The following is a 27362-nucleotide window of genomic DNA, read 5'->3' on the forward strand; positions in this document are numbered from 1 at the left end:
ACATTGCTGTGAGATTAGATGATAAGCATATGTCCTGCCTGCACAGAGTGGGTATGTATCCTTCCAGATTTGTTTCCTTTATGGGAACCTGAAATCTCAGTGATTATAATTAGGGACTCAGTTTTTATTTTGCAAGCTATTATTGAGTTTCCTTTCCTAGTGTGCTTTTAACTCCCTGAGTATATTCTCAACAATTCTTACTGAAAATCCAGGAATCGTTCTCAATTTTCCAAATAATGTGATGGGGAAGGGTATGTAGTCATCAAGAAAGTGATACTTAGTTTACTGACAAGGCTACTTCTCTGGGATTCTGGTGGGCTGCCTGAAGGAGGTGAGCCTGCCTCCTGGCTCATGTTAGAGGGTAGTGCAGGGCTTTCCAGAATGAAATCACACAGCAGTTGATAAACATATACAACTTAAATGGCATGGAGTCACATATTGAGAAAACCATTGCTTTTTCCATTCTCTTTCAATACTTCTTGAGCTAGCAAAGACATTTAACTTGCTAATATTACTAAACATAAGTGTTCTCAGAGCCTTCTTACTTAGAACTTAACGTTGTTTCTCTTTAATTATGTTTATGTTTATGGTTGTTTTTTGTTTATGGTGATACAGGTTTTCCATTTTTAACAGTAAACTTATGATAAGAAAAAAACGTGCTGACTTAAAGCATACTCTGAAGTAAACCACATAGGAATGGTTAGCAAATAAGGAAAAAAATCAGGAATTAAAAGATTTCTGGGTTCCTATATTGTCTCACCTGTGAGACCTTGGGGTAGAATTGTAACATACTCTTTCTGTGCCTCAGTTTCTTCAACCATAAAAATATTAGATTTGACGATGCCTAAGATTGCTTCTAATTTAAGCATATCTGATATTCAAATGTATTACAATTTGTTCTTTTAAGGATAGTCTCACTATCACAGATATAAAAACACCCCATAAAACAAAGAAATGCGATGGAAATGAAATGTTTTTCTATTTCATATTCCATAGAAGAACTGTGGTTACTGGTGCTTAATAACGGCATACTTTACCAGGAACTACATTCTTTTACTAGAGTTTTCTTCTCTTGTTGATAACTCCTATTCATTAATTTTAGAGTGTTGTTATCTAGGTGGTTACATACATTCAAGTGTAATGCCTAAGCCAGGTGTGTTCTTTTGTGAATTTCCCAAGCAATTAGATCTATTGTTGGCTTAGCTATTTCCCCCTTTTTTGCACTCTTGAGAAATCTGAAATACAAGATGGATTCTCCCATGATAGAGTGGTGGTAACACGTTGACTGGGAAAAAACAGCATTAATTTGGTGGTTTGGGTACAAAGGTGGCATCAGTGCTTTGCCAGCTGCCACTGGATTCCTAACTATGGGCACACAGATGCTGATGGTGTGGGGGGTAGGTTTTCAGTGTTGTTTCCTGAGGTGGGTGCCCACTGGGAAGGGCCAGGATTAGAGCATCCTTTAGCAAAACACCCAGGGTACAGGAGTCAAGGAGTCATTCCCAGGTTTCTGCAATTGCTTCCCCCAAGTCTGGTCCTCAGAAAACTGCCGATTCACGAGCTGCTGAGATTTCTCTCAGCACTGCTCTGGGTGGTGGAGAACTAATGGATTATGCACAGTCTCCAATCTTCTTCTCTCCTCCCCACTCTGGGCCGTCTGCACTTGGCTCCTTGGTCATTTTACAGCTTTCAGTAAGGTCTTTCTCTTCCACCAATTAAAACTCTCCTTTCCCAGTGGCAACTCCTGCACCTCCCTTGTTTTGTGTGGTTTTCTGTTTCTTGTTCCCTGGAATGAGAATAAATGAACTCTACAAATAGGGGTTATAAAGACTCAAATTCAACCAATGTCTTTTCAATGCTTCCTGTGTCCCAAACATTGTTCTAGACCCCTTCTGGGGCATTATTTTACCTAATTCTTTCTATATTATTATTATTTTAAAAAATATATAGATGATGTATTACAGAATTGTACACTTGAAACCTGTGTAATTTTACTAACCATTGTCATCCCAATAAATTTTAATTAAAAAAATTTATTTAGTTTTTTTCAATTACAGTTGACATTCAATACTATTTTATAGTTTCAGGGATACAGACATTTATATAATTTATGCAGTGATTCCCCCCAAGTAGTCCAGTACCCACCTGGCACTATACATAGTTAATACAGTATTATTGACTATATTTCCTATGCTGTACTTTACATTCCCATGACGATTTTGTAATCACCAATTTTTATTTCTTAATTCCTTCTCCTTTTTATCCCAGCTCCAGAACCCCTCCCCCCTCTGGAAACCATTAGTTTATTCTTTGTATCTATAAGTCTCTTTCTGTTTTGTTTGTTCATTTATTTTGTTCTTTAAGTTCCACATATAAGTGAGATCATATGACATTTGTTTTTCTCAGTCTCAGTTGTTTCCCCTAGCATAATACCCTCTAGGTCCATCCATGTTGTTGCAAATGGTAAGATTTCATTCTTTTTATAGGTAAGTATCAAGCTATAATATTTTGCACAGCAAAGGAAACCGCCAACAAAACAAAAAGACAGCCTACTGAATGGGAGAAGATATTCTCTAGTGATACATCTGATAAGGGCTTAATATCCAAAATTTATAAAGAACTCATACAACTCAATACTAGAAAACAAACAATCCAATTAAAAAATGGACAGAGGACATGAATAGACATTTCTCCAAAGAAGACAAACAGATGGCCAATAGACATACGAAAAGATGCTCAACATCACTAATAATCAGAGAAATGGAAATTAAAACCACAATGATATATCACCTCACATCTGTCAGAATGGCCATCATCAATAAAAACAAACAACAAGCGTTGGTGAGGATGTGGAGAAAAGGGAACCCTTACGCACTGTTGGTGGGATTGCAAATTGGTGCAGCCACTATGGAAAACAGTATGGAGGTTCCTCAAAAAGTTAAAAATAGGACTACTTTATGACCCAGCAATTGTGCTTCTGAGTATCTAAAAAAGAAAAAATCCAAAACACTAATTTGAAAAGATATGTGCACCCCTTGTTTGCTGCAGCACTATTCACAATAGCCAAGATATGGAAGCAACCCATTGTCCATCAATAGACGATTGTATAAAGTAGTGGTAAGTATATTCGTATACAATGGACTATTATGTTCTATATTATTATACCTGCCTCCATGAAGGGGAAATCGAGGCTTAGAAAATCACTGAGTTTGCACTCATAAATGGGCTTCTGAAACTAGCGATTTTACATAACCCCATCCTGCAGAACATTTTTTTGGGGTTCTGCAATAGAAGAGAACTATTGGGTGAATTTCCCAGGTCAAAGTATTTGGAATGGATGTGAGCTTTCCCTGATTTGGGCTGGGAAAATACCGCAGAGAAGACACTATAATTCTTTTGGTTGCAAGGGATTTGAGAGACTAGGAAGAGCCTAGAAGTGGATACTCTGTTGAGAGTTGATTTTGAGGCAGGGGGTCCATGGGCTACACAGCTCCAGGCAGCCCCCTGAAGGGAATGGGGTCCTTGGGTCTGGACTTACGGGTGGATCCATGAATCTTAGTCAGTGGCGTGTCCTGGCAATGGTGGCAGCTCTGGGCATGAGAATGAATTGTTTGGAAATGTGTAGAAATGTGTTAAGGAAATGGAGAGCTTGTCAGCAACTTATTCACTCACTCGTGCACTCAAAATACTTCGTGAGCATCTGCTCAGTGCCACACATTATTGTCAGCACTGAGGTTACAGAGGTAAACCACCCGATGAGAGCCTGGCTGTCCGGAAGCTGCAGGCTGAGATTGCACCAACATTTAAGGTTGAGCAAGAGAAATGCAAATGAAAACCACAAGGAGATATCACCTCACCCAGTCAGAATGGCTATCATCAACAAGACAAAGAGTAACAAGTGTTGGAGAGGCTGTGGAGAAAAAGGAACCCTCATACACTGTTGGTGGGAATGCAGACTGGTGCAGCCGCTATGGAAGGCAGTGTGGAGGTTCCTCAAAAAATTACAAATAGAATTACCATATGACCCAGCAATCCCTCTCCTGAGTATCTACCCAAAAAATTTGAAATCATTTATACATAAAGACACGTGTGCTCCCATGTTCATTGCAGCTTTGTTTACGGTGGCCAAGACATGGAAAAAACCAAAATGTCCTTCGATAGATGAATGGATAAAGAAGTTGTGGTATATATACACAATGGAATACTATTCGGCGGTAAGGAAAGATGATATAGGAACATTTGTGACAACATGGATGGATCTTGAGAGTATAATGCTAAGCGCAATAAGTAAGACAGAAAAAGCAGAGAACCCTATGATTTCGCTGATATGTGGTATATAAACCAAAAACAACAAAAGAACAAGACAAACAAATGAGAAACAAAAACTCATAGATACAGACAATAGTTTAGTGATTACCAGGGGGTAAAAGGGGTGGGGGGAGGGAGATGTGGGTAAGGGGGGTCAAATATATGGTGATGGAAGGAGAACTGACTCTGGGTGGTGAACACACAATGGGATTTATAGTTGATGTAATACAGAATTGTACACCTGAAATTATGTAATTTCATTAACAATTGTCACCCCAATAAATTAAAAAAAAAAAAAAGTTGAGCAGAGGAGGAGCAGCGAGTAAGGGGACCAAGAATGAATGGCCAGGTATGTGGCTGGAAAACCAGGAGGGGAGTGGTTAGGTAAGCCTAGAGAAGAAACTGTTTCCAGAATAAGGGACAACAGCCCAAAACCCTGTTAGAGGGGACAGGAACATAAGGAGAAGGAGCTGTCAAAACTATATACCCACCCTTACTTCCTGACAACTTACACCTTTCCCTTCTTGGCCCTTTCTCAAGAGGCTTTATTATAACACCATTCACATCTGACTGCAAATGATGTCCGACGATAAGGAAGTATAAAATACATACACACACGGATGTGCATGCTTGCAATAATGCTGGGCTCTTGCTGCATTTTTCTGGGAGGCAAGACTTGCGAACTGTGGTGAGCTTTACAACCAAGCATTTGAAGTGATGTTTTTAGTTGGGGTCAAAACAGATCTGAGCACCAGACGGAAGTGTGCAGTGCGGAGAATGGAGCAGCGTTTTCCTGAGACGAGGTGCGTGTCTGCCAGGATCAACCATAGGCCCTGCCAGATCCTTTGGGAGATGAAACGCCAGAGAGCAGCCTGCATCCTCAAAGGAAAGCCGAAACGGCAGCAACATCTCCAAAGGCAGGAAATTCAGAAAACGTTCCTTGGAAAGCACTTGCCCTTTGTGCGATCATGACAATATCAAGATCCCAACCCATTTGCTGCTGAGAATAATTATCAGTTTCATTTGTATAATCTTTGAGAGTTTATAAAGTGCTTTCATGGGTGTTCTCTTATGGATTTTATTTCAGCTTGAAGTGAGTATGTGGACAGCTCAGCCAAGAAGCCCTTAAATCCTCCCGCATCAGCTTGCTTAAGTCCCTTTGTTTCCTTTCCAAACGGCAGCCCTGGAAACCGTGGCGGCCCTTCAAAATGTGGTCTTTGCCTTTAAATGATTTGCCCCCCAGCAACCTGGGAGATGAAAAATCATGACTCTGAATCATGAGAGTATGGGACATTTTTTCCTATATTCTAGGGTTTTCCTTTTTCTGTTATAAGCATGACTACATTTGTACTTAGAAAAAGAAAGTTATTTTAAAAATCCAGGGAATCAAGCTTCTCAAGTGCACCACAGTCGACAAGACTTGCTACCCAGGGCAAGTCTGACCAACAGAATTGGACAGACGCTTTGGTCAAGCTTCCTGGATCAGAAGAGCCATTGGGTTTTGGGGAGCCATGGGGGCCTAGAGGTCATCTCATCAACTTCCTTTGTACACTGTCAGTGTTCAGAGAACACATCAGCCAGAAGCACTGTCCTATTTCTTTAAAACAGATACTTGGAACACTTTACTGCCAGCAGAGCAAAGCCAAAGATATCGATCCTTTTAGGTGAAGTGATATGGATTCTGATGGTGCTATTTTCTCTTTTAAATAGATTATTTTTTTATTTAATGATATGAGCTCCATAAAGGAAATGTGGTAAAATCAGAAAGAGAAAGAAAGAAAGAAAGAAAGAAAGAAAGAAAGAAAGAAAGAAAGAAAGAAAGAAAGAAAGAAAGAAAGAAAGAAAAACACATTCTATCCATTAGAGATGACCTCAAAATTTCTTCCCCCCAACCTTTTTTTAAATGGAAGTAGGTGGGTAATTTTTTGTTTGTTTTGCATAATGGTATTTATATTTACTTGAATTTCTGACCTCTCTTTTCCAGAGTGATTTCTTAAGTCTGAGTAATTAAGAGTAACAATTCATTAGAAAACCTTTCTTTTCTTTCACTCTGAAGTGAAAGAAAAACCGCCTCCCACAGCCTCCCAAAGCTCCTGCAGGTCCATTAGTTCATCCAGGTGTGGCTCTCTGAGGTTAGCGAGATTCCACAACACAGGTCATCCGTCCTTTTATAATGTGACTTGCCCTGTTGAGTTCCTAACTTTAATTTTAAAAGAAGAGCAAATAGCTGATATATCACCAGACCCCTTGTCAGTCCAAGACAGACTATGTTTCTTTTCCATCACTCAGAAGGATGCTTTGACAAGGGTATAATACTCTTTCTTAGTTTACAACTTTGTCCTCAAAATGTGTTAGTCTTTGCTTTACTGGTTTTTAGCATTTAGTATTAAAAAGTATGAGGCCAGTCAGACTTTTATTGGTGTGTGAACTGATTTTATTTTCTGCCTATAAATGTGTACTATTTTAAATTTTCTCCTAGTAGTTATACATTTTTGGATGAGTCCATGGGGATCCCTGCTCCCACACCCTCTGCCCACCCCTATGATTTTCTTGGAACATGATGAGCTATTTGATCAACATATTCATATTTCTTCTTCTCTGTGGAGGAAGATTTTCTTTAATTATGACTGTAGATGTTGTGTTGATTCTAATTGTTCCACTTTGATCTCTATTTTATGTTTTTAAATATTTTCTCCCATCATTTAAATTTTGTCTGGATTCTAGGAGAACTATTGAAGTTCGCCCTCCATGTTACATATTGATTTTCTTCAATGTCAATTATGTTCTTTACTGCCTCCAAGGTAGTTTTATATTCTGTTATTGCTTTCTTAATTTTCCTGAAGCCTTTCTATATGACCTGTATCACATTTAATCTCATTCTGCTGACTTTTCACCTCAGTCATTTATCTTTACGAATGTTTTCTTTTTGTCTCATGGAGGCCAGGTCATTCTCTATTTAAATAATAATCCCAGGCCAATTTTTCTAATTCCAGTTTTTTTCAGAAGTCTGCTCATCCTTTGAATTTTTATAGTGATATTTTTGCCTATTTTTATTCAATTTCCCCCTTATTCTTCATGTTGTAATATTTTTCTTTTTGTTTTGTCTTCAAATAGAAAGGATGTTTCACTTACTCTTGGCCTTGCTTTCTGGTGCTGGTCATATCCTTTCTCGATTTCATTTCTAGGGTGACTCTTCAGGAAGGAGATGGAAATTTCTTTCTGTGCTTTCTAGCTCTAATATTCTGAAAATATTTTTTGGCGTGCACAAAAGTAAAAATTCCCATCAGACATTTCTACTAGAGTTCTCCATGTCTCTGCTTCCCCATTCTTCTTATATCACATCGTCTAGAAGGACAATATCTCCCATGATCCTGTCACTCACAGCTTCTCTATATTTCTTGAAAAATATCTCATAAGGGCTGTGAGATATTTAATAGTTACTTGCTTGAGAGTCTCATAATCTGAGTTCACATCCCAGTTCTACTTCTGATCAGCTTTGTGAACTTTATTGCTATTATTAACAATATTGCTATTATTATGGAGTATTGTGATGTTTAAATGAAATAATGTTTGTAAAGCACTTAGCACAGTGCATAGTAAATTTTAAAGATTAGCTACTCTTTTCATTATTAATACTACTGTTCTGTCTTTGAATAGAGATATAAAGAGAGATATTGGTTGGAGTGGAGGGCACAAAACAGTATATCGATAATTTCAAAAAGAAGCATCCCCATGGTAGAAAGGCAGCTGTCCAATTTTGTTGTTGGCACAGATGTTGAATTCCTGAATCTCGGTGAACAATGGGGGAATATTTTCAATAAGGCACAAATGGTGACTCACAAAATGGATTTCTAATCTGGTTTGATCTGTTTCTTAATTAGTAGAACGTCCTCTAAGATTCTGGTAAGAGTTTGACTGTGAATCAGTTTTCTTAGTGCTCTGATGTTTCATCTTCTAAGTCTCCATAGGTATTTTTGTGGGAAGGCTGATGGTGTTGTGTCCAGAGCTGTTATCCAGTTGCAGTATTAAGTTGGCAGTCTCCAGCTTTATTTCTCAGTTAGTTTTCAAATATGAATTGCCAAATTTGACCAGTTAAATACATGAAAACAAAATGTGGTGCACTGGTGATGTCTGTCATTCCCTAGACTGCTGTAAGTGGTTCTGTTTTTATCCAGATTTCATAGGTTAAATGTGTTCGAAGCCAGGGATGATGGAAACTTCTTCCTTTTTTTTTCATTATCATGTTCGTATTCTATCATCCTTGTCTCATACCATAATGAAATGACATGTTTTGCATTCATATGGACCTTTTAAACCACTTATTTGTGTTTCTCATAAGCATTCTTCAGGATCAAGCGTAGAAATGAATTCAATGCCCTTGGCATCGAGATTCAAACATATTTGAAAAGGATGCTTGAACTCCACTGTATGATATAGCACTCCTGCTGAAACCATTGTTATTCTAAAAATATAAATCTTAGGATGTGGATTATCTCTTTGTGTTGTGGAAAGATAGATATATTTTCAGTTGTAATGTTTTTGAGATAACCTCGATCTGGATCACTAGTGTTCAGATTAGAACCTGCTGTATTTTCCTGTTGACAGAGAATGCTGGGAGAAGCTTATTTGGTAATGATGGAAAGAATAGTGTCCCACTGGGTCAGGGCGGTACTGTCCAGCCCAAGTTTTGCTAAGGCTGCATCCAATTACCCACTAATAAATTTAGCACTGACGTGGCACTTTATTGTAAAATGTTTTCAATTCTCTGAAAACTCTCCTCAGATGTAGTTTATTACCATTATCAGCCCATTGTTTAGAGTCTAGTGTAATTCCTTATGTCCCATGGGTTTTTGGTTTCTCTAGTGAATTCATTACCATTAATATTTACTGAGGTGACATTTGGTTGCTTGCCCCATAACAAATGGTGAGGTTAGAGTGCTTCGTTCTGTGGTTGGGACATTGGGATATTGAGACATGGACATGATGCTTTTCTTTTGAGCATAAGAAATGCAAGGAAACAAACCAATTAGCCCTTCCAGCGAGTGCCGAGGGTGCCAGGGACATGTGGTTAAGTTACGTAATGATGAGAAAGTCAAAAGAGGTACTGTTGTAAGGCTGGAGAAACGGCCTTTGGGATTTGGCCATATCTTCAGGTGTGCTGTCATTCATCGAATATGTGGAGGCTCTAGTATCTCAGATATCTATTCCTGATGATAAATAAGCCAGTGAAAAATGAAGCACTAACTTGAACTTGAAAGACTCAATATGGCCAAAGATTTTTTCCAGGAATTATTCTGACAAATGCCAGTGTAGCAATCTGATCTCTCCCAGTCTGATCTGAGTCACTTGAGAGTACCTCGTTACAGGAGTTCCTTCTTGCAAATTCCATGGGACACAGCACAATCCACCATAGTTTAAGTTAGAGCTACATTTCTAGAATCAAAGGGCCCACTGACCTGTAATCTGGAAGTCTTAGTAGAAAGGAAGGGAAGAAAAGGATTGATATTTACTTTGAAGCTATAGTGGGCGAGAAGATATACTAGGTGCCTTGTAAACATCATTTTGCTGAATCCTCACCACACTCCTCTGGTGATGGTTTTATTTTTATTATCCCTTTTTTCATGGATGAGAAAACTGAGGACAGGAGACCTCAAGTAAGGTCTCATGGTATATGAGTCTGGATTCAGTCCTAGTAGACCATGGTCCTCAAACTTTAGCAGGTATCAGAATATCCTGGCGAGCTCATTAAAACACAGATTGCTGGGCCTCATTCCCAGAGTTAATGATTATGTTGATTTGGGTGGGGCTCAAGACTTTGCATTTCATACAAGTTCCCAGGTGGTACCAGTGCTGCTGGTTTAGAGATGACTCTTTGAGAATCTCTGTTCTACACTGTATCTTCAGAAACATGAGTCAAACTGAAAAGTTGATTGACTTCTGTCTATCTATCAATGCAGCCATTTTTGAAAAATACAATCTGGAATATGCGTCTTATAAAGTATGTCACCTAAAGATGGTGTTCATGTGTATATAATAGGATAGTCAATCATTAACCTTTTTGCTCACATTTTGAGAGGCTGAGCATATACATAGAGGTACAAAAATTACAAAAGAAATAGATTTGGCTCCCGATATAAGAAAGTATCCAATTTAAATATCAAACAGGTAAAATAAAAGGAGAGAAAACAATCATTATTCTTTCTACCACACAACAAAGAAGCAGGAGGAAAACAAATAGTCACATATATGATAGTGTAATGCTTTATCATTTACAAAGAATTTTTACATATGAGGTCTGACAATTATGTTCACAAACTTGTTGCAATGATACTGTTAACCTTTTTTTTGATATCATAAGGATTATTCATTACGGATTTGTACCAACTGGACAATTAACCAAGTTTGCTATTTGGAAGTGCTGAAAAGGCTATTTGATAAAGTAGACGACCTGAACTTTTCACCAAAAATTTATGGCTCTTGCATCATGACAATGCGCTAGCCGACATGGCACTATCTGTGAGGGAGTTTTTAGCTAGTAAACAAATAACTGTATTGGAACACGCTCCCTAGTCACCTGATCTGGCCCCCAATGACTTCTTTCTTTACTGAAAATACAGGAAATATTGAAGGAAGACATTTTGATGACATTCAGAACATCAAGGATAATAAGATGACATAATGATAATGACATAAGGATAATGACATAAGGATGACATAAGGATAATGGCTCTGATGGCCATTCCAGCAAAAGAGTTCCAAAATTGCATTGAAGGGTGGATTAGACATTGGTGCATAGCTTCCCAAGGGGAGTACTTCGAAGGTGACTGTAGTGATATTCAGCAATAAGGTGTGTAACATTTTTTGCTAGGATGAGTTCACAAACTTAATTGTCAGATGTTGGAGTACATTGTGCAATTACATCTTTATAAAATTTTTGTAAGAGAGACCTAGTAGTATATGGTCTTGGAGATAATAGAGTTGGGAAGAGTTAACTTAGGAAGAATTTACGAGAAAGGATTCTTTAGCAGGATCCCAAAGGAACAAGAAATGACTTGAAGAAGAGTGATTTGAAAGATCTTTTGAGGAAAAGAAATGCCATTGGGGCAAATAGTCCAGTTTCAGGGAGAATCAGGGAAATGTAAAAATGTAGGCTGCTATGGGCAGAAAAATGGAGACCAATGGGTCAAATGGGAAGGCATTTAAACAGCAGCCTAAATTCCTGAGGAGGGATCCTAATGAACTTCTGAGGCAGTTGGATGTCATTATAGGGTCACCCAAAGGCCTATGACACGATCAGAGTGGTAGCTGAGGGAGGAAGGTTCTTTACTGCTGGGTATAGGGCAGACTGAAATGGGGGCTTGGAAGCCCTCTGTCCCAGATCCATAACTGAGTTCTAAGGAGTTTAAAGTCCTCACTACAACTGTGGAAATGGAGAAGGAGAGCATTGAAAACTGAGAAATATTATGGAGAACCTAGTGAAGTGATGATTAAAGGAATGTCCTTTGCTTTCTTCAGCATACTAGGTATTTAGAACCTAGATTCCCTTATACCCTATGGCCGACATGAGGATATTACAGATAGCAACTTTCATTTGACATTCACTAATCCATTAGCCAATCTAGTCTGCTCCTTGAGGGCAAAGACCTCCATGTGCTAAGTACATGGAAAGAGTTGATAAATGCCTTGGATCGGGTTCTCCCAGAAGGACACTGAGATAATTATTTGAGTGCAAGTCATCTGTTTAGGAGTTGCCCACTCAGCCTAGGTTGGAAGTGAGTAAAAGGTGTGACTTCAAGCAAAGTTACCTGTGTGGGAAGGAGGAGCTCAGTTTTGCTGGGAATTCTGGGAGACACCCAGAGCTACCCAAAATGAAGGGCCAAGAATGTGGAGTATTTATGCACCCCCATCTAATGCATCATTGGTGAGAGCTGTTTCAAGCTTATTATCTTTCCCATATTTCTGGCTTGTTCTGCTGCAATGGCCAGAATAAGGCCCTCAGGCCAAATCAGTGAGCAGGCTGCCAGGTGTGTTGAAGTGAAAACCACCAAGTGGTACTGGCTGGTATCAGCTGTGTCTGCTACACTAAACATTGAGAGAATAAATGAAGGAACCAGAGAACACAGACACACATGCACAGGGCCTTTACTGCTGCTGGCCCACTGGGTCCTTCTAGAATACACACATGCTTTTGGCTTTTTCTGTTTAGGCCTCTCAAGGTGCCTTCATGTTACTTCTTTGTCCTTGAGCATGTTTACAACATCTCCCAATTTAGTCTCATTTGCAAATTTAATTAACAGGCTATTTACCCCTCTTCTGGATCATTAATGAAGATATTAAATAAAACCAGATCAAACATCAATCCCAAAGCACCCTTCTTCTCTCCCCACTACCTCCCCTTCCCACCATATATTTTCTCACAACTCAGTGACCATTCACTGTCACATTGGCCTGCAGGGCCTTCAAGCCACTTCTTGGTCCTTGTCACACAAGTCATAACCAAGATAATCTGAGTAAATTTATCAAAGAGCATTTAATGAGACGCTGTGTTAAATGTGCCACTCTAATCACACAATATTAGCTGCATTTCCTTTGCCCAGCTAATTTTTCAGTTCTCTCAGCAAATACTTTCCTGAGGCAAGCATTCAAACAAATTTTAATACATCCTGGTATTGGTATGGTAGAGCTTTATCATGGGGGAAAATAAAATCAATTATTTCTTAAAATGTCACCTACTTTGTAAGCACATTTCTGTGAGGGGTGTGAAAACAGTTATATTTCATAGGTGGGGTTCAGGACATTCAGGTCAATATATTACAAATCCTGACTTCACCACGGATTGACTCCCACCTCTTCATGTTTCCACCACGCTGTGAGGCCTTCATAAGCTTCTCTGACTCATAGGATGATAACCTCCTTCCCCACATTCATAGGAAGCAATACCTTCCTTGACTTTGCTGTGCAGGAGAATGAATCACTCCAGTTTTAATTCATCGCATATTTCTTTTTACTCTCACAAAAAAATGGAACAAGAAATTACGAACATGATCATTAAGAAGTCTTGTGCCTAAAATTGATGGGATTATAGAATCCGAGAAATGGAAAGGGCTTAGTCACCTATCTGGGATATCTTAATCCTTGGTTTCCGGCCATCTTGGCATTGTGTACACATTTCTGTACTGGTGTGTCCCCCCACTTCCTATTTTTTCGCATCATCCGGCCTCTGTTGAGCATGTTGATTCATGTTTCCAATAGAACCCATTCCATTGGTGGACAGAGGAAATTCTTAGAAAAATCTTTTTTTTTCCTTTTAAATGCTGAATTATAGTTAATCTCTCTGTCACATCCACTCATTGTCCTTCTCTGGTCTCCTAGAACTGCTAGGGAGCCATCTAATCTCTTTTCCACATAACACTATTCTTGGATAGCCTATCTGTCTTCTCAAGAGAGCTGTTGTCTGAACATCTTCAGTTCTGTAACAGGCACTAACAGGATGTGGTTTCAGTCATTCCACTAACCCTGCTGACCTCTCTTGGACACCCTTCAGTTTTCCAACCTCCTCCTTAATGAGTCAGTTACTCCGAACTCTTAAGCCAGGTGCATTCTAACCTGTAAATGTGCAGTTGCTTTTTAAAGCTTTTAAAAAAATCAATCAAGCAATCAGCCAGAGTTTATATCCCTTAAATGCTTCTTATAAATACTTAAATATAAATGATGGCAAGACAAGATCTGGAGAGACTTGGGGACATACCAGTATGCACAAGTTTAAGCGGGGGCAGAAGTAAATTTATTCAATCTCCATTCTTGAAGGGAAAGTGTGCTTTTAAAAAGTGTGCAGAGACATCTAAAAGAATGTTCTCAAGCACAGGAAACACTGCTGACACCTTAGCATAAATCAAATGAGTGGAGCCAAACTCCACTGGTAGTCATTTTATTCTTTATTGTCACACGTTCGTTGGGGAATATAAGCCAGTTTCACTTAAGAATGTCCTTAATGAAGCTCTTGAGTATATCTTTTCAACATTTCAGATGATTCAGTGGGAAGAACAAACAAAGCACTTCTGCTGGTTCCTAAAGGATGATGGTCCCCTGGGGGAAAAGTACTCACTCATGAGATTGTTTGAGCTATGAACTGATCTAGCCATTTTTTCATGGAACACTTTTTACTTGAAAGAATGACTGGCAGAAAAACTAGAGTTATTCATATTTGTGTATTTGGCAGACACTTTCTCAAAAATGAAAAAAGTGAACCTGTCACTTCAAGGGAAACAACTGACAGTATTTTTTTTTATGATAAAAATTTGAGCTTTCAAGTGAAAATTAGAATTTTGGAAAACTTCTATCCACCACCATGAATTTGACAGCTTCACAATACTTAAAGACTTTTGTTATGAGATTGGTGGTGATATTAACAAATGCAGTTTTTTGATATTGTATAATTAAATGTGTCAACATTTGGAAGATCTATATAACTTGGGGAACCAATATTTTCCAAATGACTAATGCTGATAATATAAACTCATGCATGGGACCTCGATCCATTTAATATGTTAAGATAGACCAATTGATTTTAATGTTACAGATTACAAACATTTGACTGAGATGGTTTCACATTCCATATTTGGAACTGACCTTTAAGAAACTACTCTTGTTGCGCATTGAGTAGTGTCAAAGAAGAAAATACAAAATTACCTGAAAAAGCTATAAAAATACAGATTTTCCAACTGTAAATCTGTGTGAGGCTGAATATTCTTAATTTACCTCAACCAATACTACATATCTCAACATAGTGAACGTAGAAGCAGATATTATAATCCAAATGTCTTCCATTAAACCAAATACAAAAAATGTAAAACGACATCACTCTTTGTACTACTTTTGTTTTAAAAAGTATGGTTCATTTTCATAAAGGTATGTTAACATGTAAAAGGATTATGATTGTTACTTTAAAATGCATTAATAAAGAAATATTTTTAAATTTCTCAGTTTTAACTTCTAAAACAATAAGTCCTGATAGATATATGACGCACATAAAAAAATAAATAAAGCTCATTCACGTCCTAAATAAGTTTTGGAAAGTGTCAAGGCGTCTTGAGACCAAAAAGTTTGAGAACCATTAAATTAAACCAAGAGTGAACCATGAATGGATAACTGAATAGGAGAAGGGAGTAAACAAATTGGAAATGGTATCTTTGATGGGATCAACAGTTCAGGTAACAGAAAGGGTCAGGATATGAGGTAAAATGTAGAATTAGAGTGCTGATTGGACTGCAAAGAGCACTGAGAGAGGACAGAAAGAATTTAGGACAAAATCCAGAAAGGAAATCAAAGTATTGAAAAACAGAACCTGTGATAAGAGGCAAAAGAACTTGTATTAAGAGCTTAAAAAATGAGAGAATATTACAATAACTATTGAATTGCTTAGGACCCTCTGTGCTAATGATTGAATGGAGTTAAATAGCTGTATGGGGATCACAGTCATAGAGATGGAATAAAATTATGTCAGTGAAAATTATTTTTGGACTGCTGAGATATTTATTTAACAATAATAATAACGTTCTCAATTATTGGGTAGAATTATGTGCAAGGTAATATAGTAGGTACTTCATTATTTTATTTCATAACCTCTTTTTTTTACCTGTGTCTTTAATTTTTTTTGGTTAACAATGCTTTTCCAGTTGTATTGAGGTGTAATTAACAAATAAAATTGTAATACATGTACATACCACAGAACGATATTTTGGTCATTGACTGAATGCTTATGATCTACTCTTAGCAAATTTCAAGTATACAATACAGTATTATTCACTATAGTCACCATACTCTATGTTAGCTCTTCAGAACTTTGTTCGCTTATTTACTGAACTTTATGTACTGAAAGTTTGTACCGTTTAATATCTCATCATTTCCCCCACCCACTAGCCCTTGGCAACCACCACTTCACTCTCTGTCTTTTGTTAGTTTTCCTCTTTTTCAGATTCCATGTGTAAGTTTCACATACAGTTTTTGTATGTGAAAAACACATACAAATACATACACATACAGTTTGTCTGTCTGGCTTATTTCACTTAGCATAATGGCCTCCAGGTTCATACATGTTGTTGCAAATGGTAGGATTTCCTTCTTTTTAAGGTTGAATAATATTCGTATATATACACACAAATGAATTCAAAACAGCTTAAGGTCCTAAATATAAGACATGAAAACCATAACATCTTCAAATGAATTCACTTTTGCGTATGAACCATTACAAATGTCAACAGGTTTTATTTGAGTGGAATTCAGTCAAGAAAGGTCAAAGTTTAGAATATTCCAGACTTGGTCCTGAACACAATTTCACCCTTGTGCTTCAGACTGGTGTGGCTACTTTTCCTAAAGAAACTTTTTATTCTTTTGTTTTAGGTATTCTTTCTCACCATTTTCGTGGCATTGTCTTTTAAGCCTCATTCAAATGATGTAATCCATCTAAAGAATTAGAGAGAATCTTTTCCTGAAGCATATTTTGCTTAGGTACTAAGCCCATGGCCACACTTCAACTTTTGTCTGATGATTTGACCTAAGATATCTCTTCTCCAAGGCCTTACTCCTGCCTTTCCTTAACCCGTTTGAAGAAACCTTAGTGGAGCTTTTCTAAAGGATGTCATTTCTTGACAGCTTTATGACTCACGTTTTCTGACTGCTCAGTATTTGACACTTGGCCTCCTATCGTTTTTTTTCTTTGAGTAAAGCATAGGAAAGTTTTGTAAATATATATATATATACATATATATATATATATATGTATATATATATATATATATGTAATTATTTTTTTTTTGTGGTGCATAAATCTATGAAACTCCTGATTTGTCTATTCCCCCCTGACCATTTCTTTGGATCATCATTTGTTCCACTCTCATCCTTGTCAAAGTAGTATAGAGTAATCTGTCTTGGTGGAGAGATTGACTTCCTTTTACTCTCAGCCGAACATTGAGAACAAATCTGCAACCTGGGTGATTGGTGTCTTGGGGGCTGGGCTGGGCACACTTGGGAACCCTCAGAGCATCCAAGACCTCTAAGCAGAAAACACATACCTCAATCACCGCCATTTTTTTGTTTACCATGTATTTAATCCTTCACAAAGGTTATAAGTCTACCTTATGTAATTTTTATAATGGACTTATTTCAATTTTTTTCAGCTGGAGAAACTAACCCACAGAGAAGTTAACCCAAAGTTCAGAGAACCAGTGTGATTTGAACCTAGAAATGTCTGACTCCAAAGCCTGCATTCTCCATTATCTCTATGGATACTTTAAAACGTATTAGGTTGGTGCAAAAGTAATTGTGGTTTACAAGGTCAAAAATAATTGCAAAAACCGCAATTACTTTTGCACCAACCTAAAAGAATCAAATCTCAACTTGTGACATGTTTAGCCAAAGCTAGACTAATTTTAGCCCTGTGAATTTTTATGCTATGAGTTTGACATTACGTGTAAGAAAATAAGAAACTGCCAATTAAATATGATGGATAGAAATAAATTGAACAAAACCATCCCACAAATTCTTCTCTTACAGCATTTCTGATTACTTTTAAATGTTCTGTGGAATACCAAAGAAGTGTCAAAGAGTCATGGATACAGCACTGGAGGTCTTATTTCAGTTGCCACATCTCTAAAAAAAGAGGAAGTTGTGATTAAACAACTCAAATTCTTTCTCTGCTTTCAGTCTTCTGTAAAATAATTTATTTTTATTTTCCTGGGCCAAGATATAAAGTTAAGTACATCACCTACTCATCAACTTCTCTCATCTGTTACTCCTATGGCATCTGAAGGCTTCAATGGAAGAACCAACTTCTTGATTTGTATTTGTTGTTAATAGAAATTGTATAATCCATTTAAGTGTTATCTTGGATTATAAGTAATACTTAAGCAGAAAACGCTCATTTAAAAAGTGTGTATATGGTAAAGAACTTGTACCAAGTTAAAAAAAACAAGTAAAGAAAAAGAAAAAAAACCAACAATGCTCATACCCCATATACTCAAATCTTCTTTAAGAAACACATGGAATCTCTTAAATTACATTTGTATCAAATTAACTTGGGTGGTCTGAGCGTCATCAAGCATGCAGAAAGGGTTCCCATAAAAAGCTAATTTAAGAAAGTAGTTAGGGCATTGACAATGGAAGCAACCTGTTCCCTTGTTGTCAATGTGTTTTCTTTTAGGGAAACTTGCTCTTTCCTGCCCATGCTGAAAATATCTACGGCTTTCCAAGAGCTCAGCCTTAACATCTTCATGGGTGGCTCCAAATGGCTGCCATTTTTACCATGTGCAGAGTGACAGCTTCTCTTTATTCTCTCTCAAATAGTAGATGCTAAAATACTGTGGGGTATACTCATATGTGTGCATTGAAGTCGAGAAGCACCCAAAATTTATCAACTTCTCTTTGTAGTCAAATAGTAGATCTGCAATTCAATTATTCATTGGAAACTATTAATAACTCGAGAGAATCTTGCTTATTATGTTGCTTTCTATAATGGCTAAGGGGTAGTGTTCAATTAAGAAGATATAAACAGCTGAAGCAGATTGTGATTGCTGGCCTGCTCTCAGAGGAGGAGGTAGGAAGAGGGAACGCAGAGGGCACGGGTGGATAGGGTTGCTGGAGTGGATATTTGCACAGGACAATCACAACTCAGCAGGTGGAGTCTCCTGTTTTGTCTCCAGAAAGGCTAATGATGCTGATCTCAGCTAAAATTTACATGAAGGCTTATTAAAACAAAATGAAACAAAAACTCAGAAAATATCCTTTGCCTCTTCTCAGGATACTCTTCAAAGGCCTTGGGAACAGGCTTGGTCTGTAGGACCAAATAACAGATGTTAGATTCCATCGAGTTCATTTCTAAATTGTCCATGCAGGTAAAATGGACTTTGTCCCGTTTTATAATCAGTGGATATGTATTAAATACTTACCATGGCAAGTATTTAAGTGTGGATATTTCGCCTGGTGCCAGAAATCTCATCAGCCTGAGTCCCCGTGTTGGCTATTAGCCACATGTGTCATTTCAAAGGTGTACAATAAGGGAGTCCTTCGTTTATTAATATCCAACACTCATTCAACAATTACTCTGTGCTAGGCACTATTCTGATTGTTTTACTTCCAATAAACTCATTTAATCTCCCAATCCCATGAGGTAAAATAACCTAGTTACGCGTATTATCTCCATTTTATAGATGAGAAACCTGAGGCACAGAGAAGTTAAGCGACTTACCCTTGGTCACTTGTAAGTGGAAGGACTAGGGTTTGAACCTACGCAGTTTGTTTCCAGTGTCCATGCCCTTAATCCCTAAAGGGTTTTGTTGATGGGTGAAGCTCCTCCATTATTTGGCTTCGAAGGTTGATGAGTAGGATCTCGGGGCCATCCTGACTCATTGGCTGCTCCTTGGAAGGAGAATTCATGCTGACCTTGCTTCTCTGTAGGGCTTCCTAAGGAGACGCCAGCTCTGGTGGGGACTGGCTCTTCACTCACCCTGTCTTGCTCAGGGTGCTAGTTAAAATGCAAATCCTGCTCCCACTCCTACTTCTGTATGCTGGGGCAGGACCTGGGAATGTGCATGTATGATGAGTGGTTTTCATGGCTGATACAGGTGAACCACTGATACCTTGGAGAGACTGACAGCATTTTAAAAACAAGTTCCCGAAGCCTAACGATTTTACAAGTAGCTTTCAATGGGGCCTCAGAACAGTTTACTTTGTAGGTCTTAGAAGTGAGTTTTACTTTTTGTTTTGCTTCATCCATTTAACCCTTCCAAACTCAAGTGTTTTCATGTGCAAAATGGGAAAATAATACCCCTTTCCGCCTATCTCAACGGTGTTATGACAGAACTTTGAAAAGTCTAAGGCGCTATAAAAATATAAGACATTAGTATTCATTGTTGTTTTTTCTGCGTATCACAAGTGCTGTCAACTTCACATATGCACTGTTAATAGCCCACTTTCAGATTGTGTTGACATTTTAGGTGATTCTTAATGGACTTTAGTGTTTTTCGTTTGGGGCTCTGTACTGCTATAGCTGGCTGGCTCTGAGAGTACCAAGAGGAAGGAGGAAGGATCCAGGGGAGAGAGGCTGGAAGCTGCTGAATTTAGTGAGAAGTTTGGGGGCAGTTATGGCAGGGGTCAAGACCAAAGTCTGGGGTCAAAGCAGAGTTGGAGTCAGTTTAATGAGGTGCCCAGACTAAAGCCTTGGGGGTGGTCAAGATCTAAAACTGGCATTTGAAGCTTCGGATGAAGGAATAGAGCCCTACGTTTCTGGGGGGCTAGAGCTTCTACACACCCTCTGAGCAGGGCACCTTTTTGTGCCAGGCTGTGATGGGTCTGTGCCAGCTACCAGGGAAAATGGGGGCCATGTGGAAAAGAGGAAGGTGGTTTCTGGCAGTGTGCTTGTCTGCAAAAGGACTGCTTTGCCTCTCTCACTTTAATTTAGCCTGTTTGGAAGGAAATAACTCACAGGCTGATTACAAAAATGCCCTTTCATTATTTTTAAGTACCACAAACGAGGCTAAAGAAATGTTGTTTAAGTAGCAGTTATTAAGAGACCATCAATGAATCCATAAGAATGATCAAACTTGCCCTGATAGCAAAACTTGAAGTGAAGTTATACTTCTGAATTGCTGTAGGATCTTTGAAAATAATTTTTGAGGTATTTTAAGCAGTTACTTTACATTTTCATATACTAAGAAAAAAAAAAGAAAGGGTTACTAATAGCAGAGATTACAGAGGGAAATTTCGGGACAGTCTTTGTCTAATTTGTGTACAGATGGTCCCTGACCGTACAATGGTTCCACTTATAGTATTTCAACTTTGCAATGGTATGAAAGTGATATGCATTCAGTAGAAACTACACTTTGAATTTTGATCTTTTCCTGGGCTAGTGATACACAGTACAATGCTCTCTTGTGATGCTGGGCAGTGGCAGCGAGATGATTTTGCCCAACTGTAGGCTCATGTAAACATTCTGACTGTAAGGTGGGCTAAGCTATGATATTTGGTAGGTTAGGTATACTACAGGCATTTTTCCACTGAAAGTATTTTCAACTTATGATGAGTTTACTGGGGTGTAACCCCACTGTAAGTTGAGGAGCATCTGTACTCAGAAATACTGAATTACTACTGCTCCTTGAAGGGCATCTGCTCGATAACAGCTACTGTGATATTGGGGGCGGGGTTGTCTGCGAAAAAGTCAACGTCATTGTGGTCAAGGGAAGGAATGTGAATTTATAAATAAATTATTTTATAAAGTTATATACCTGCCTAAAAGAAGCAGGAAAGGAAGCCGAAGTTGGATTCATGCCTGACTGTGTGTTTGACAAATGACAGACTTTTCAGTTCCTTTGAAAGGTCCAAACTGGAGTTATCAACACCGTGGAGGAAGGCGCTTCCAAAGTGGGGGCTTCCCTGGAGAATGTTACACTCCACAGGGTCCCCAAGCTTTTAATCTGGTCTGGAAGGTAAAATGGTAAAGAGCAGGAGAGAAGCCTATCAGCAGGCAGCCTGAACCCAATGTCCTTTGCTGAGCTCAGCCTGTCTGCCAGCAGGCAACTGAGTCCTCCATGTACAAAGCCTTATGGGCAAGTGGCCACAGAATTGGAGGACAATGACAGAGAGAGAGAGAGAGATTATAGGAGAGCTTTTCATGGAGCCAATGTGTAATGGTTGCATCGACTCTGAGTTATTTATTCTACTGTTTAATGCATTTATGTTACTTGCGTATGTTTACTCAGTGGTAGCTCCTTTAGATATGTCAATTTTGCCTTCTTTTGATATATCTGAAACTGGGGTTATATGATGATACTGGATCAATGATTTTGCACAGGATACTTTGTCATTTCAGTGAAATAACCAGGCATTTAAGTCAATAATTGATTTGGCCGCCCTCATGAAGAGATTCTTTTGTGGAATAAATAAGTATATAGAGCCCAAGAAGGCAATGGCTCCCTCTACAAAGTGCTGAGTCCCTACCACACCGTATGTATAAAGAGCTTAGCCAGCTAAATATACGTTTTTGTTGTGGTTGATGAAAATGACTTTGAAGGCCACTATGTAAAATATTTCAGGTGAAAGAGATTAGTATTATTTTGTATGCGTGTCTGACCTGGCTTCTTTGTAATAGGAAATAGTTCAGATTTTCTCATCTGTTGAGAAGTCAATCTGTTATGGTACTCAAAACATATGTTTCTATTTATTTCATTACACTTGCTTACTTGGGAACACTGGGTGAAATCAGCAGAATTTAGAAGTGATTATGGAACTGTGTGGTGACAAACTTCATGATTTTCTCTTTCGGTTCTTTCATGTAAAAGTAGCATGTTTATCAAAGTACTGGAGAGTTCCTAAAAAAAGTTTGCAGATTTAGTGCACCCATTTATTCCCTCAGCAAAGAGTAGTGATTCGCTGGCCGGCCTTGTGTTACCATCTTCCATGGGGGAGGGAAACTTATAAATCCTAGGCCCTTCCACCCAAGTGTGAAATTTTAGAACGATCGTGTTCAAGTTCAGAATTAAAACACAAATGGAACAATAAAAGCATGTGCAAAAATGATAATAATTTTTAGGGCCTATAATTTAAGGGGTGATGCATTTTATATAAACATGAATATTATGATTTATTTCAGTCTTTATAACAGTTGCTACTTTTTCATTATTTTCATGGTTTTCCAAGATTTGCAACATTCTTAGAAACAGAAAAATTCTTCACATGTTGAAACCTTTCGGTAATTCCTTTCATTTGAACACAGCCTTTCAGATGAATATTAAAATATTAAATGAAAGAAAGGGATAGAGAAATTATAGTCCAGAGAATTATAGAGCTATGGAAAGAGAGAGAGATGCCATCCCAGAATTCAATAATCTAAACTCCAGTCAATTAAATTAATGTTAAAGTGGAATGAAGTGAAAACTAGATTGCCTACACTACTTTCAGCTGGTCAAATTCCTCCCAGAATTCCTGTTCCCATGAATATTTAGCTTTCCTGGACTCAGGAATCAATCTGATTTTTATTTCAAGGAAACACATACCATATATGTCATGAAAAACACAAACGCAAATTCAATGAAACCCCCTAATATTTAACCTACCTATATTGAATCCCTGTGTCTAGCAATCAAATTGGAAATCCAGGTCTATTACACGCACATGTAATATTTCTTGAGTATATCAAATTCCATCCTATATCAAATTTTTTTCCTCGGGTTCCTAGAAATTTAATATAAGCAAGTTTCACTCTATTTGAAAAGGACATGATGCAATATAATGTGTTTTTCAATGAATAGAATTCTTGGTAATTCGATTTATGTTCAGAACTTCTTAAAGGCAACTCACTTCCTAGAGGCCTCACATTGGAGTTCAGTTCTGAAAATCTTACTCAGGTAACATTCCTTTTAGAGTGAAAGCCTGCAAAGGAAACTCAGAAAGATTTTTGGTGATTAATATACAGTGTCTTTAAAAATATCTAAGGGAAATCCCAGTCAAGTAGAGAGGGGTTATGAACTTGAGAGACCAGGAAAGTTCTTGATTCAGGTTTATAATGTATGACATTCCTGTGGACGAGGACCTTCTCTTTGGTGGCACCTTGTGTATTATTCCTCTTTATAACCTCAGCACACACAGTAAATGCTTAGGAATACTGGAATGAATCAGTTAAGACAGGGCTATTGTCACAGGCACAAAATGAAAGCTTAAAAATCATTACCTCCATTTGCTTTCCTGGGGCTAGTTTTATTATTTACTTTTCATGAACACCTGTAATTTGAAGTTCCCTTCTATAATCCAAAATTGTCAGTTTCTCTTGCTTTGCATGTTCTGCCAATGTTTCTTTTAAATTTTTTTTAGATAACTCATCTCTGATTCTACTGGGTTTTCATTTTATACACACATCTATATGTCATGTAACTCTGATTATGGTTATTGTTAAATAAAAGACACTAATATAGCCTATGTTCAGCATCCTGTAAATAGTGAACTGGGACTGTTGGAAGTGATACGCACTCATTAAAGAAATTCCATTTAAAATCTTGGAAAGCCTACATTAGGAATACGTTTCTTGTACTGCTCTGTCAATCTTTCCTGCACCTGTTAGCATGTTTAGAAAATGGCTTTTTATAATTCACTCATCTTGTTGTAAGTGGAAAAAGATTCACAAAAGTAATTCTGATTATTCAAATTGTTTTGTAAAACATAAAATTAAAAGCCTATCCTATAATAAGCACTAATAAACTTAGCAACAAGATATAAATAAAATATAGGTTATTAAAATATTCTAATATGATGGGAAGGAGTTATAGGCTCACATAATTATCCTTGCTGAATGTAAACAGTTTCTGAGATAGTTTAAACTATTTTTAGTGCTTGAAGTCTTGACACTTTCTTGGATATGCCAGTAAGACTGATATGGCTTCCATCATTACAAATTCTTGTTTTTTAACTTCCCAACACACAATAAACCTATGAAATCTATTAACTGTAATCGATACGTGTGCAAGGATATAAAGGCCTTTCCTTGGCCCTCTCACTGCTTCAAACAAGAAGCCAAAATGAGTATGACGCCAAGTCCCATGCAAGTAATCAGGTACGCCATTTTTCATTTGAAAAGAAGTCCTCTCCAATAATGGAAATGCTGAGAGAGGTTATTACAATAACAAATGAGTTGGCAGGGAGATTTATGCTTGAAACAAATGTACCTTTTGATGGAATCGTCTTTAATTTCTTATAAATCCTGGGCTTAGTGGGCAGGGTCTGATGCTGGGATTCCATCCTCTGAATAAAGGAAGTACTGAATGCCCCTAGTACTTTGAATTCACTTGGTTCATTTCTTGTGGACCAAACAGCTGTTTTCGATAGTTTTCCCGGCAGGTATCTGTTTGGGGATTAGTAATGCTTCACATGGTCGTACATCACAAGCAATGGATGTGTAATTACATTAATTATGCTACATCTCTTTAGACTCACTTATCCCAAATCACTGATATTGTCGCCATTCAATAATAATCTTCCATAAACTGGTTTACTTTTTTAACAGCAACAACATCTTGTATTAACGCAGAGGTTTTAACTCTTCGAAATGTTTCCTTATATTTGTCTTTGTGCCTGAGCGTGTTTATCCAAACCTGGTGTTTCTGAGTGAGATGATCCTTCGTGAGTCCACCTCAAAATAGGACCAGGTGTGACCATCTCTAGGATCTGGATTGCGTTTAGAACATGGAAATCTTCTGTGCCGTATTATGGTCTTGTAAGCTGTTGTAGACCCTAAACATGGGGTCAGGCCACTGGTGCTGACCAAGAAAGGCTTAAGAAATACTCTGTCCTGCAGGGAATACTTTTATCCTTGGCCAGGCATCTTCCTCGTGTTTTCCATCCTCTTAGAATATGTGGTTGTCAAAACCCAAATGTATTCTTTCAGGTTTAGCTGAAAGAGTTTACCCAGATTTTTCCCCAAGAGGAATTTCTCTCAATGTCCTTAGAAATTCTGTAGAGTTTTGTAGCTTTCTAACAGCCTCCTGTTTATTTCAGTTGTCACAGCACCTCCCCATAGCTTTAAAACATGCAAAATTATAAATTCTATGAGTGTTAAACTTTCAAGATTATCCACACTATTTATGGATATCTCTTTTCCTATCCATTTTCATCAGGGGGCAAGGACTGTGGTAATATTTTATTCTCAAGTCACACAAAACATCCATTGCAGTACCTTGTACATGGTACATGCTTGATAAGTTTGTGTAGAGTTAAATTACATTGAATGAAATGAATAATGGTTGAAAAAATGATTTTGTTGAATTTAAAACAATGGTCATGGTTAGGATAACTCTTGCATTATATAATATTGTTGGTTAATTTGTTGATTTTATTCACTCATTCAATGAATATTTACTGAGTGTGCACTATGCAGCCAGGTGTTTTCAAGATTCCAGCTCTCATTTTAGTGCAGATATATAGAATAAATGAACAGACAAACAGATATAATTTCAGAGACTAATAAATTCTATGAAGAAAATGAAATGGGAAAATTTTGATAGAATATGCCTGGGTTTGGGATGAGAGGGGAACCTGTTTGAGAAGATGATGTTTAGGCTGAGACCTGAATCAGGAGATGAAGTTATAACATGGCAACAAGTATAACACGTTTTTGGGAGACATAAGGAAGACTCATGTGACTGGAGCAAAGCGAACTAGGGAGAAAAGCTGGAAGATAAGAATGGAGAAGTAGGAGTACTTTTTATGGTGTGTTGTGGACTGACGCTGCTTGGAGTGAGGCATGGGCAGATAGGACAGGAGGAAATGATACCTCTTTTAAAATGGGGGAAATGGAATAATGGGGTTGACACCTGACCTGATCTTCCCTTCCCTTTCTCCCTCTCTCCCTTCCTCTCTCCCTGCTTTTTATTCACCCCTCTCTCCTTTCCTTTTCCTTCCTTCCTTCCCTTCTTCCTTCCTTCTTTCCCTCCCTCCCTCACTCCCTCCTTCCCTCCCACCCTCCATCCCTCCTTCTTTCCTTCCTTCTTTTTAAGTGGGAGATACTAGATGTTATTTGTGTTCTGATGGGGATGAACCATTAGACTGAGGGAGACCAATGGTACAGAGAAAGAAGACTCAATGCTAAGAGCGCAGTTCACGTGAAGACAGAGACACAAATTCCAGGCATGGGATGGGGCAGAGATGAGACAGGAGGGATGGGAGAGGGACACTTTGCAGTTGGGCTGTTACCTTTGCTGATGGGACTTGAGGGAACTCCAGTTGGTTTGCATTTGTTTTTCCCAGAGAAGTATGAGGCATGGCCCCAAGCTGAGAGGTATAGGCAGTTTTAGAAAGAAGAAAGTATGAAATTATCTTTGGAGAGAGTTGGGGAGCAAATCTCTCAGGGAGGTACTGTAAGAGTTTCTGAAATTGTTGACATGTGCATTGATCATTATATATGGTTCATGTTGAGATGGGCATATTTTAACAGAGGTATTCAGAGAGTCCTGTAAACGGAGCAAGATTGAGGAAAAGTCTGGAACATGTTCCATATGAGGAAGGACTAAAGGAACTGG

The sequence above is a fragment of the Rhinolophus hipposideros genome (genome assembly GCF_964194185.1).
Source record: "Rhinolophus hipposideros genome assembly, chromosome: 17".
Taxonomy (NCBI): domain Eukaryota; kingdom Metazoa; phylum Chordata; class Mammalia; order Chiroptera; family Rhinolophidae; genus Rhinolophus; species Rhinolophus hipposideros.